We start from the raw sequence: 13985 nt of genomic DNA, 5'->3' as shown, positions 1-13985 counted from the left end.
TCTCTCTCTCTCTCTCTCTCTCTCTCTCTCTCTCTCTCTCTCTCTGTCTCTCTCTTCTCTGACACCCCCCATCTCTTCCCTAAAACAAGCATTGGTGTATAATTCTCATTTATATTATCCTTGGAAACCCAAAGTCACCATTTAATTGTCAATTTATGTAGCCTAATTATTCAGGTTTTTCTCAGGGCCTTTTAATCTTTTTAATAAATGGGTTATGACCTATTCTCTAGCATTTCTCTCATCTCCTTGAAAAGTCACCATTTGAGTTGTTCTCCCATTTTTTTTAAACATCTGTATCCTTTAGTGCATTAAACATTACTTCCATCATGACGAGACCCTTTTATGGTTAAATATGAATTGACTTAAATGTCCTGGATAAATTAGTTTGCTTAGAAAAAGTCATATTTGGAGATGGACTTAAGAGTGTCTCCTTTGATGGGCAGAGGGCATGTCTACACTCCTTCTGAACAAACATGATGTTCTATTACACATGTCTTTACAGTACATTTTATTTCATTAATCAAGGAGGTACAAGTGAATGCTGGTGATTTTGAAAGGTGAAGGGAGAGAGGGAAGAAAGCGACAAGCCAACAGGGACAGTCTACCTTGATGCTGCACTGACTATGTGGGTGATCTTAGGGGCTGATTATGTGGGTGATCTTAGGGTTCTCAATGGCTTTCTCTGAGTCTGCATTGTCTGTCTGTAAAACGGATGCAGAAGAGTATGCGACTTTTAGGCCTTTTTTTTCTCCATCTCATTCCAGATAGAAGATTCATTGTTTATGGCATTTATTAGGTTAGAATATAAACTCTGAGTTTGAAATGAAAATATAAACCTATCCAAGAATCCATGCTTTTCTTATTAAGATAGCAGTACTTCAGCAGAGATTTAAATATAATTGATTGACTCTAACCATACCTGGATTTGAAGATCACCAGAACCCTAGAAGACGTTATCGTGGTACCCTACTTTGCCAATTTTCCCTCAAAAACTACATCTGCACCCTTGTAGGTACAGATGTCTTTGGAAAATTCTTGGCGTGCTGTGCTGAAGTGAACTGCAAAATATGATGTAGGTTGAAAACATAACAATTTATTCTTCGTTTTCCTGTCAGGAGTATAAAGCTCAGATGCCCACAGGGAGAGACACCCTCTGTAGTCTATGGAGGCAATTCCCCTGTGGTCTCTTTCAGATTCTAGGAGCTGTTGGTACACTTTGGGTGATGGCGATCTCCCTCTGCCTCATTTTATTCCCTCTTCTCTTTGTGTCTATTTCCGTCTTTCTCTGCCTCTCATAGAAAAATACAGGTAACAGCATTGCAGAGCCACCAAGATAGCCCCAGGAAGGCCTTTCCTTTCAAGATTATAGCCAATATACCTTTTGACATATAAAGGCCCCTCACTTTTCTATATAACAGTTACATATTCCACGACTTGGGACCCAGACCAATTGGTCTCAACGCTAGTACGTAACAGATGCCTTTACTTCTTTTCCTGTGACCATGATAAACTATCCATCGAAAAGCACCCCGAGGATGAGAGGGTTTCCTTTGATGAAAGTTCCAGACTATAGTCCATCAAGGCAGGGGAAACAAGGCAGCTCAAACATGAAGCAGCTGGTTACAGCGTGGCCATGGCGGAAGAGCAGAGCACTGAATGCTTGCTTGCATGCTTGTTTCTCTGTGTATACATTCCTGAAAGCCAAATGGGTGGAAGTGGTACTCACAGTAGGTGGGTCTTCCCACCTCAGTTAACCTAATCAAAATAATCCTCCACAAGTGTACCCACAGTCCCCCTCTCAGGTGATTCTAGATTCTGTCAAAAGGGTAATTATCACTACCACGGCAGTAAGTAACTCGTAAGAGATGCGGTACTCTTGCGGGTGACCCCACACAGAGTTGCCTGGGTGCTGCACACGGGAGTGCTCGGCTTGACCAGATTTTCCAATTTAGAAGGAAAAGCTGTTAAGTCTGGATTTTGCACCTGTATGCTTTCCCTATATGTACCCTGGTGTTTGTTGTGGTATCATTGAGGAAGACATACATGTAACAACCAGCAGGATTGCCTGCCAGGGCTGCCAGGATGCAATCTCAGAAAAACAGTCAAATTACCTTTGAGAGAGCACTTTGTATCCATAACCATTAACTCAACAGATATTTCTTCAGTCCCTAATAGAATAGTATTTATTTTGGATTGACCAGGGGGAGACCTTGATGCTTTGAGAAAATAACTTCGCAAATGCATCTGCCATTTCTCTTAAGAAGGAAAGAAAGCATTAGCCCAAGGTTTCCATTGGTGAGATGTTGCCGGTGACATTGTTATGGTCTTCGGCGAGACCAACTGTGCTTCATGATCATGGAATGAAGATCCAAACTCAGTCTTGAATGTGGTCTGTCGCTTGAATAGGTTAGAGATAATGGTTGCCCTGGGCTGCCGAATGTTTCACAATTACTTTGTATGCATCTTAGTTGTTCCTGGCTATCATTCTTTATGGGAAAGGAGGGTAACCCCACTCACATTTCCTTGACCCTCTTATCTCTTCAATAAGCACTTTTGAATTAGGCCACAGTGTTTGAACACGAGTCCCTCTGTTTCATCTGACTTTGGCTGTTAAACTGCTGGTTTCTTTAATACACAGAGTAGGTGGTATTGCAACTGCTAGGTCTCTTACCATTACCTGGCCTTCAATAAATTTTCAAGCATCAAATCTCTCATCTGAAAGGTACCGTAATTATAGTACCTCTTCCCCTATGTATTTTGATAATTTAAGAGGTTAAGTTGTTATTTAGTGCTCAGATGGATACCTGGAGCATTCTTAGTACATAATAATAATTATCTCTGTGTATTATTTTATTAATATTACCTGTATTGTTACATTTGATAAAATTTGTATTTACACCCTTTATTTATAGTAAAGCTTCTCAAAATGTAATATGTGGTTCACATGGGAACCCTACTGAAATAGAAATTCAGATCCATTGGATCTGAATAGGATTATTCTGTCTATTTTTTTTCCAATTTTTTAATTAGCTATTTACTTCATTTACATTTCAAATGCTATCCCCAAAGTCCCCTATACCCTCCCCCCTCTGCGCCCCTACCCACCCATTCCCACTTCTTGGCCCTGGTGTTACCCTGTACTGGGGCATATAAAGTTTGCAAGACCTAGGGGCCTCTCTTCCCAATAATGGCTGACTAGGCCATCTTCTGCTACATATGCAGCTAGAGACACAAGCTCTGTGGGTACTGGTTAGTTCATATTGCTGTTCCACCTATAGGGTTGCAGACCCCTTCAGTACCTTGTGTACTTTCTCCAGTTCCTCTATTGGGGGGCCCTGTGTTCCATCCGATAGCTGATTGTGAGCATCCACTTCTGTGTTTGCCAGGCACTGGCATAGCCTCATAAGAGACAGCTATATCAGGGTCCTTTCAGCAAAATCTTGCTGGTGTATGCAATAGTGTCTGCGTTTGGTGGCTGATTATGGGATGGACCCCTGGGTGGGGCAGTTTCTGGATGGTCCATCCTTTCATCTCAGCTCCAAACTTCGTCTCTGTAACTCCTTCCATGGGTGTTTAGTTACCAGTTCTAAGAAGGGGCTATTCTGTCTTTTTAATGCACCTCCAAGTGAGGATGCTGACTGTCTGAAACAGTCCCCTAAAGTAGTGAGATACAATGTGAAGCTAGCTATTGATAAAGGCTTTCAAAGATGCCATTGCATACTTATACACCCCCCCTTCCCTTACCATTTAAATAAAAGTTCTGGATAGTGGACTCTGAGGCCATTGGTAATATTGAAACAGCTAACCATGGGCATCTAAACCAATCTGCAGCTATTCCTGTACAGTGTAAAACTCCTCCATGCTCTCACAAAGAATGCTTTATACAGACAGCCATATCTCGCTACCGTAAATTAAACCCTCACCCCACCTGGAAGAAGCTAGCAGCATAAATAATAACGCATGTGACATGGTGCCCGCAGCTAGTCTTGCAAATATCTTATGGGAAACACAATGTTTTGGTGTTTCCCAACCTGGTGCTGTTAACAAGAATTGCCCCTTGTTTGTGTTTGTTAATCATCTTGATGAGCAGTTTCTGTGTGGATCTTCCCAAACTGTGCTGGCCCGTTTCCAAACGAAGTGCATAAATTACACACTGCCCTCTCTCCAAGCTGCTCGCCACCCTACAATATCAGGGAGGATTTCAACTGAATGCACAAACCTACATCAGTGGAGTGTTTAGAGGAGGACTTTGTTTGGAATTGGTCTGATGTGACACCACCATGTGTCACAATATTATGACACTGCGGTGACATATTTTAATGTCAAGGAGTAATATTTTGACCAATATCCAAATGTCAGGTTTTTTTTTTTTTTTAGGTCAGGTTCTCTATATAGAATGGTGTTTCCGAAGGGAGTTATTTATAGGTCTTAAGCCTCAGAGTATCAACTATTCCAAGAACCAAAAAGGAGCATATGGCTCAGCTCCACTGAGACTTGCTATCAGAAAGAATTTGTAAGTGTGCCTTAAAGATTAAGGAAGAGGAGATGCCCCGTGATATGGGAATTTCCACGTGGGTAACTTCTCTCCGTAAAGCACACTCCAGCATCACTCCAGTTCACAGACCTGAGCCCCAGAGAACCACTTCTAGCCTTTCCTCCACTTCTTTGGGCATTGACAATGATTTCACACCAAGTGTCTCTAAACTGACATCTTTTTATATTCTCACACCTGGAAGTCTACTATTGAAATCACCTAGGTTTTGACATTTCTAGCTGGCTGTAGTCCTCTTAGAGAACAGTGAAGGGAAAAAAAAAAAGACAGAGACACTAATATTGAAGCAGAGTAAGTTCCCAGAGTTTATTTTAATCTGTTATATGAGTCAGTTGGCACTTTTAGAAGAAAATAGCTTGTATGATTATTATTTGCATTAACATCATTATAGACAATGATGTATAAATAGTATCTCCTAATTTTCAGAAAACACCTTTTAGGGAGAGATTGTATCTTTATGCATATTCAGAAAACAACCTGCTTGTCAATGGTCAAACCACTTAACATCATAAGAGCAGTGTGCCTGAGGAAGGAAGAAACATATCCTTGGTCTTAAAAAAAAAAAAAAAAACAAAAAAAAAAACCAAAAACCATGAACAGGTATAAGCACTGGCGTGGTGGTATCTAGCTCTTCAAGCAACATACAATATTTATTGTAGCAATCTGGATATTAAAAATAACTGAATGAAGAAAGAGAAAGAAAGGTGAATTTAGGACTGATATAATTACACAAAATCTGAACACATGCAGTCAGTTACCATTGTAAAAAGATCTTACTGTCTATGAAAAAAATAATATATACATCTGAAAATACCAGCATAGCTAGAGAAAAGAGAAATAGAGAATACTATTCTGAACAATTGCTAACAGTTGGTTAGAAAGAATACATAGTTCTTTGTTAGTTTGCACGTTTTATAACAAACCCACATCACTACTTATGTAATCAGAGACAATAATGACAATTGTAACTGTAAGTACCACCCAGGTTCCTTTTTGAAGCCTGTTGGAACTTTCTGATTAATTTGCAGTTAGTATTTTTGTTTTTATAGATCTTTTAACAAGGCTATTTTTATAAATACCAATATACTTTCCTCCAAAGGTTGCCTTTCTGGATCCTTATTCCAAAATGGCTAGATTTTCTTTCCTCTTTCCTATGTACCTGATAACTGGCCACTTTCCCTTTGAGGACACACAACACCATCGTCACAGGCGTGCATTTTCATAATATACATGTCTAGGATAACACTCTGAGTAGTAGATCTTTTTAATTAGAGAAAAATATTACTTCTGCTGAAGAGTTTTACCATAGATTACTGGGGCTGCATGCTATATCATTATGAAACTTACAATATGCCAGACATTCCAGTACAGAACAAAAAGGTTCCTGTCCTCTTTCAATTGTTGTCCTAACTCCCTTCAAGGATGAATAGCAGCATGGAAGTGTATACTTGATAAACCCTTTCCTCCCCATCTTTCTTTTTGGTCATGGTGTTTTCTTATCCCAGTAGAAACCCTAAATATGACAGTATCTTACTACCGGCTCTTCATCTGTGGAGAACAGGGCATATGAGATTGGTATACTGGAGGTAGACAAGGGTCAAGAGGTTATCTTCTATTCTATATAAATATCTGGCTATAACAAGACACTGTATACCTTCCGTGGACCATCTGGACAAATCTTATCTTTTTTGTAGGGGAGCCGGAGGGGGGGGCATAAAAAGTGTGAGCTCAAGTCCATTAAATGCTTTTAATAAACCCTCAGAAAGCATTCAGCATTTTGCTTTGATCACTGTATAAAGTCACACGTCTGACAACTTTTATATTGCCTCTTTTTTAAAGATAAATTTCAGTAATTAAAGTGTCCAGTGGAAGCTTGACAATTTCGAGGGCTGCGAATTAGGGAACAATCCTGAGTGATGCGGGATGACAGCTGTGTGTTGTAATGGGAAATGTATTCATCTTTCCATAAGAAAGGCCATCCCCTCCCAGTGCTCCGGCTCCTTTAGAAGTCAATGTGGACAGCAGGATTTCAGGAGCTGGGGATGGAACATATTTGGCTAAATATTCTATCCTTTGCTGCCAGGTGGGAAAGAGTGCTGGAGATGAAACGTGGAGTCAAGAATAAAGCCCAGGGCATATTGGAATCTCCTGCCTTTTCTTTGCTCACTGTGTCAGCTTAGCTATATTTCTTAATCTAGATCTGGGTAATTTCATCTTTAAACTTGATGTATAAGAGCCATGGCTTTAGAAGTTTGATTGTACCATTAAGTAACACCAAACGTGTAACATTCTTACCATTTCATCTGTCATATACTGAATTAGTTAGGATTCACAGGGCCCTGTCTATACATCTCTGGAAGTGTGGAAAATTGTTTACCATTTCCAAGTCCTGTTCTCTGAACCCATCAGACACCCCACAGTACTTAATGTCCAAGATACAATAAGGACTCTATATTTATAGGCCAGTACTGACATTATCTGAAGTCAATCTCTGTTCAAATCATGGGATGGATTCTCTAAAGCTCATCGCACCATTGCCTCTCCTGACTATGAGTGGATTAAGAACACTCGGGCTGGAGAGATGGCTCAGCAGTTAAGAGCTGGCTGCTCTTCAAGAGGTCCTGAGTTCAATTCCCAGCAACCACATGGTGGCTCACAATCATCTGTAATGGAATCTGACGCCCTCTTCTGGTGTGTCTAAAGACAGTAACAGTGTGCTTCCATTAAATACATACATACATACATACATACATACATACATACATACATACATAAATATGTTTTAAAAAGAGAACACTCTAGCTACCTGTTGACAATCCTTTGTAACTGAGAAATGAGTTGGATTTTTAATTCTATATTATTTTTCTAAAATTTTCATTTATTTAAAATTTACTTATTTATTCAGAGAATGGCAATAGAAGTATTTTAAGAAAAAGTATATGCAACAATGTACAGACTGAACAAGATGGGTTTACTTGTCTAAGAATATATATTTATATATTGTTTACCCATTTGCATATATGACCACATACATGTATATATGTATAATTAAAAGGCATAATTTTAGGAATGCAGTGGGGTACATGATATGGACTGGAGAGAGGAAGGGGCAAGGGGAAGTGATATGGTTAAATTATAATTACAAAACCATTTTTAAAAAGAACAATTTCTCTTATAATCCCCTTTAGAAACCTATCTAAGGATAATAATGACCATTATTCTGTTCATGCTAGGCTACTCTCCTCTCATCTGGCGACATCTTCTTCCTTCATATTATGCTATATATTCCAGTTATTGGTTACTGAATGAGTTAATGAAGGACATATTTTTCGATTCTTTAAGTTAGAACCTTAGGTTGAGACAATGCCAATAAGGCAGAAGGCATTTTCTGGTCAGTGGCAGGCCCACTACCTGGTGAGACAGTCTCCTGTGTTTCTTTCCCTACTTATATTTAAGAGGAATGAGGCACAGTCTTTAAGGTTATTTGAGGACCCTTACATTACAAGCAATATTGCTGTACAAAGGACTGAGTCCCTGGCCTTCTTGGCTTAGCTTCATCTCTTCTAGATTGCAACTTAATAGGTTCACTTTCTGAATATAAAAGATGCCTTTATCTCCTAGAGATGCCCAGATTGTATCTTACATGGAGTCAATGGAAGAGGCAGAGCTGAGTTAAAGGGTGAGTGGATGAGAGCCCATGTATCTTGAAAATGGCACATTTATGTGTGCACACAAGTAAGCTCTTGGTTTCTGCTGGTGAGTACAGAAACAAATGAGTAATGTGTAAAGGGATGTGTGGAAGTACAGTTACCATGTTTTTAAATTGTGGGGCTGGAAAATGGGGCAGGGAGAAACAGTGTTTGTTGCACAAGCTTGAGGACACAGGTTAAGATCTTCAGCACCAGCTTAGAAAGCTGCGCACACATGTGATCCCAATGCTGTCAACAAATAAAGAAAAAGAGGATTCAGAAGTGTGCTAGCATTTCTTTTATACAAAATGTGCTTGGTTCATTTAGCCTCTCTGATACCTTCTGTGTCAATGCATTCAGAAACATATAAAACAATAAAATTATAAAAATTGTAGCTTCTCCTACACGTTTAGACTATGTTAGAATGTATGTAATCAACACATTCAGATTGGAAGTTGTGAAGTCCTTCAAATTTTACAGACTTGTGATCTAGTTAATCCTATGTATGGTGTTTTAATTCATTTGCATGGTATTTTAATAATAAAGCTTATAAAAAAATGAAGTAGAAAGCAGTTGCTCTATAGAGGGGACTGTGACAGAAAAAAAAAAAAAAAAAAAGAAGTGTGCTAGCTGCCATTCTAGGCAAAAGACCCAAAATCAGCGGGCTCCACTTCTAGTGAGTGACCTGCCTGAATCAGTAAGGTGGAGAGTGATAGGTTTCTGCCTTTGGCCTCTGAATCCCACTCACATGCATAGTCCTGTGAACCTATAAACAAATGTACACATAGGTGTGCACCAAGCCCATGTGAATGCCTGTGTCTGCACATGTTTGTACACACATGCATGCACACTCACACATACACACACTAACACACAAACACACACATACACACCTCTTTCTTTCTTTCTCCAAAAATTCCCAAAGTCTATAATACTGTCTCTTCATTCTTTCCAACTTGAATGTGCCTCTTGAGCTGGTAGTAAAGGGCTAACAGAGACCTTAGTGTTCAGTAATACTGTCCAGACCTTGTAGATTCTCTGAAGATTACAAACCAAGATGATGAAGCAAAGAAATCAATGGCATAGTTATTCCCCCCAAATTAACTCAATTAAAAGATGGTTGTCTTAGTTAGTAACCTAGTGCCTCACGAATTTGCATGTCGTCCTTGTGCAGGGGCCATGCTAATCTTCCCTGTATTGTTCCAATTTTTGTATATGTGCTGCTGAAGCGAGCACGTACTGCAATTCTTATAAAGGAAAGTATGGAATTGGGGCTGGCTTGCAGCTCAGAGGTTTAGTGGCTTGAGAGTTGTGTATCTGGATCTGCAGACAGCAGGAAGAGAGAGATACTAGGCCTGGCTGGGGCTTCTGAAGCCTCAAAGCCTCCCTCCAGTGACCCACTTCAATCAAGAAGGCCACATCCACTCTAATGAGAGACGACTTGGTTTAACCCTTTCAGATAAGGCCACTCCCTGTGATCCTTTTCATTCAAGCACCCTCTACAGTGTATACTGCAGAATGTGTCCCAAGCAAGGAGACTCAGTTTGATGGCTAGCCTTCATGTTGTAGTCCACACTGAGTTACACAGAGCGACGCAAAACTCTGGGACCACTCCAGAGAAATCTATATTAGCACAACGAATGCCATTTACATAACTGTTCGCACTGTATTTCAATGTCTGAGGCAGACTAGAAATCTACGTTTAAAAACAAGTTGCTCATAGAGATTGGAAAGGCTGCTGCTGTATATTCTTCTAACGTGAGGAATAAAACCTTTGGGAAAGACTACCCAAGAAGTTGCCTGCGAATAACATAAAACTATGAGTTACATGAATAAAAGCAGGCATCCTTTCCTTAGTTCTCTCTCTTTTAGCCACAGTGTCATTTAATCTTCAAGGACCTCTATGTAGTAGATCCTTGCCTGGTCCTTCTTTTTGGCACAGAGTGGAATTCCTCGAGAAATGATAGTTATCAACAGAAAGCCCTGATTAAAGCATTCAGTCTCACTACATCGATCCCTTACCGTCAAAATTGACTTCTGATCCTTGAAGGAGGTCCCTCCACATCCTGCGAGCTCACTGCAATCTTGGGCCTCTCCAGAGCCTCAATCAGGTGTGGTCCAGAGTGATACAGCCGCACTGTTTACGAAATTGACAAATTCATAGCCCCGTCGCTGGCTTCCTTTTCAGTGGGAAGCGGGGCTTCTCTTCCAGCAAGCCGACTTAGATGTCTGTTTACTGTTCCCTTCAAATGTGAGGGCTGCTGGTGATGCACGGCGCAAATGGAAGTAATATCATTTGAAGTGGTCCCGCTAGAAGCCCACGAGCAATCTAACTGCATTAACTCCTCCGTCGGAGTGGAGGAGACTGAAGAGGGTACACAGCTCGAGCGAGAGGGAAAACAGCAATATACAAGTCCATGACTGAGCGGCACAGGCGCCTAAAGAGGCTTCACTTACTGCCTTCAAATAAATGACACCAGGGCATCACAGGACATCTAATATTCTGTTTACAAATCTTGTTAAACATTCGAAGCAACCGAGACAGTGTCTTCCTATATTTCTGAGGGGATTATATACTTCTTTTTCCCCTTTCCTTCTCAGAGAGTTCTGGATGGCTGTTACTTTTTCTGCTAGAATATATATCAGGTTCAGTTAGAACTCTTTAGTAGAGTGCTTGCCTAGTGTTGGTTAGGCCATAGGTTCTATCCCTAGTACTCTAGAAGCAGGCACACACACACACATACACACATATACATTTTATGTATCTCTTTATGATCACACATCCTAAGACTATGGTCTTTCTTGAAGTTGTTTCAAAGAGCCAAAGCCTCCTTTAATTTTGTGTGTGTGAATATATTATCAATTTATTTTATCGCTTTAAATTTTATTTTATTCCCTCAGCTTTATTAATGTATAATTAACAAATAAAAATCAGATGTATTTACAGTACGCAATATGGTATTTCAAGATGTGTGAATACTGTGAAATGGCTCAAATCAAACTAACTGCCATATGCAATAACTCACAAATGTGTGTGTGTGTTAGATCCACTGAACAATGTTAAAATATATTATAGTTTATTCACCACAGGCACCATGCTGTACAATAGATTTTCGGGACTTACTGAAAGGTTGAACTGTTTGACTATCCCTCCTTATCTTACCAGCTCTGGCCATCTTCATCCTTTTCCCTGCGTGTATGAGTTTAACTTTATGATTGCTCACGAAAGTGGGATTCTTATTTGTTAGTAAATTATGTTTCAACATCACTGGGCTTGTTTTCCCTTTCTTATAGTAAATAATAATCAGTAAGTTATCTTGTGATAACCATTAGGACTCATGTTTCTCTTTGCACTTGAACATTAATAAACATTACTATACAACTCACAAGCTCACTTATACTATAGGTTAGATTATGTTAGATTCTAAATAGTGGAGAAAGAGTGCTTCTCACTTATCCACAGATCTTATGCACATAGGAGCTCACAGAGACCCTGGAAGCACAGAAAAGACCTGCATAGGTTCAAGACAGATCAGTTCACAACACTGGGAGAAGGGATAGAAATAAGCTGCCACCCCTAATTAAGAAGTTATTTGTAATTCCAGTCTGGAGAGGCTGAAGCAAGAGGACTGTGAATTTAGAATCATCTTGAGCTATCTGATGAGTTTTAGGTCAGCCAAGGCTATATGGCAAGATGGTGTCTCAAAACAACATCAAGATAAAGTAAAATGGTAAATATATGAATAATGAAAGTAAATATTGAGCATCTACTGTATATCAGACTATATACTGAACACCAGAGAACAGCAACAAAAAATATGGGCTAGATCCCCATCCTTTACATCTTTCTATCTACGTGGGGAAAGCAGAAATAGATGACAAATACATTAAATACATCAAAGATCATTTTTCAGTTGGTGAGACAATAAAGAAAACAATGCAAAGTTTTGTTGGAAAAAAAAAAAAAAAAAAGAAGCTATTTGATGCCCATGGATGGAGTTACAGAGACAAAGTTTGGAGCAGAGCCTGAAGGAATGACCATCCAGAGACTGCCCCACTTGGGGATCCACCCCATAAACAACCACTAAACCCAGACACTAGGCAGATACCAACAAGAGCCCGCTGACAGGAGCCTGATATAGTTTTTTCCTGCGAGGCTCTGCCAGTGCCTGGCAAATACAGAAGTGGATGCTCACAGTCATCCATTAGATGGAGCACAAAGTCTCCAGTGAAGGAGCCAGAAAAATATCCAGGGAGCTGAAGGGGACTGAAGCCCCACTGAAGGAACATCAATATGAACTAACCAGTACCCTCAGAGCTCCTTGGAACTACACCACCAATCAAACAAAACACACAGTGGAACTTGTGGCTCTAGCTATATTTGAAGCAGAGGATGGCCTAGTTGGTCATCAATGGGAGAAGAGGCCCTTGGTCCTGCAAAGGCTCTATACCCCAGTGTAGGGGAATGCCAGGACCAGGAATGGGAGTGGGTAGGTTAGGGAGCAGAGGAGGGGGAGGAGACAGGGGATTTTCAGAGGGGAAACTAGGAAAGGGGATAACATTTTAAATGTAAATAAAAAAATATCTAGTAAAAAATTACAAAAAACAAAAGTTAAAAAAAGAAACTATTTGAAACTGATATCTGCTGGCAAGGGGATAATCAATTTTCTCCAATGGAGAAATTTGATTGGGTCTATTAAGAGTACCTTTACTTTTAAATTTTCTTCAATCATAGCTACACAACTGCCTAGATTGGTCTGTATGGTTCCATTCATCTTGTAGTGATGCCATGAGTTGGGAGTTAATATTTTCCTACTTTTAAGATAAGATACTGAATATTTAAAATGTTGAGTGACTTAGCTATGCGTGTCAGACCATGAAAGTTGTTCCATGTCATATTAGTGCATCCAAAGATGTAACACACACACACACACACACACACACACACACACACACACCACCCAATATGATACATTTATACACATCTATAAAGTATCCTGAAAAATAGTAGATAATCTAGTCTGGATAATATAATACGTAGCTGGCCCTTTAGCTTTCATAGACTGTCTAGTAGGAAGATGTGTATTCAGTAAAATGAATATGGAACAAAATTACTCATGATCAATTCTGAGGTCTTCCCCCTATACCTAAAATCTAGCAATTTCTGATGAGAATTAGGAAATGCTAATTATGAAATTGTAGACTTGGCTAATAGCTTGAAGGACCTTAACTACTGATCGTAAAAGTAGATAGTCCTATGGGAAAAGACAAGTAAGTGCAACACTGGAATATTTAAAGCTATTACTTGAAGAAAAGGCCTACAATTGGTGAAAATGAAAGGTTGGAATCAGGAAATTAACAATTTAAAAAGCAAACAAACAATACAATATACTTAGCTGCAATCGTTGCTGAATTTGGAGGGACTGGGTTCAAAGTCTTAAGAAGGTATCTTTGACAAGCTCAAGATCTGTGCATGTAGCAGATGCTTCAAATGCTGTGTAGAGAACTGAACAGAAAGGAAATGGAAGGAAGAACTAATGTCACACACACACTGGTAGGAAACTGAGAAAAATCAACAATATAGCATCGGAATCCAAGTTGTTGCTAGTGATAGTTGCTTAGTTGGCTTGTGTTTGGGTTGTTGTTCAGGTTTTTTGTTTGCTTTAAAAAAAAAAAAAAAAAAAAAAAAAAAAAGCAAAAAGTTGTCACTCGAGTTTCAAACTCACTATGTGTTTGAGACTGGC

The 13985-nt window shown here is 39.5% G+C and overlaps 1 protein-coding gene and 1 non-coding gene across 6 annotated transcripts in view; one reads left to right on the top strand and one right to left on the bottom strand.

The window, feature by feature from the left end:
* The window catches only part of Tenm2 (teneurin transmembrane protein 2), a 1236531-nt gene that overhangs the window by 495816 nt on the left and 726730 nt on the right, over window positions 1-13985 (top strand). The gene's annotated exons all lie outside the window — the stretch shown is intronic.
* LOC115065478 lies at window positions 9371-9477 on the bottom strand. Its single transcript, XR_003845256.1, has one exon. It is a non-coding gene; the product is annotated as a U6 spliceosomal RNA (small nuclear RNA).

This window comes from Mus pahari, chromosome 14 (genome assembly GCF_900095145.1).
Source record: "Mus pahari chromosome 14, PAHARI_EIJ_v1.1, whole genome shotgun sequence".
Lineage (NCBI taxonomy): Eukaryota > Metazoa > Chordata > Mammalia > Rodentia > Muridae > Mus > Mus pahari.
This window is presented reverse-complemented; position numbering and strand designations above follow the sequence as displayed.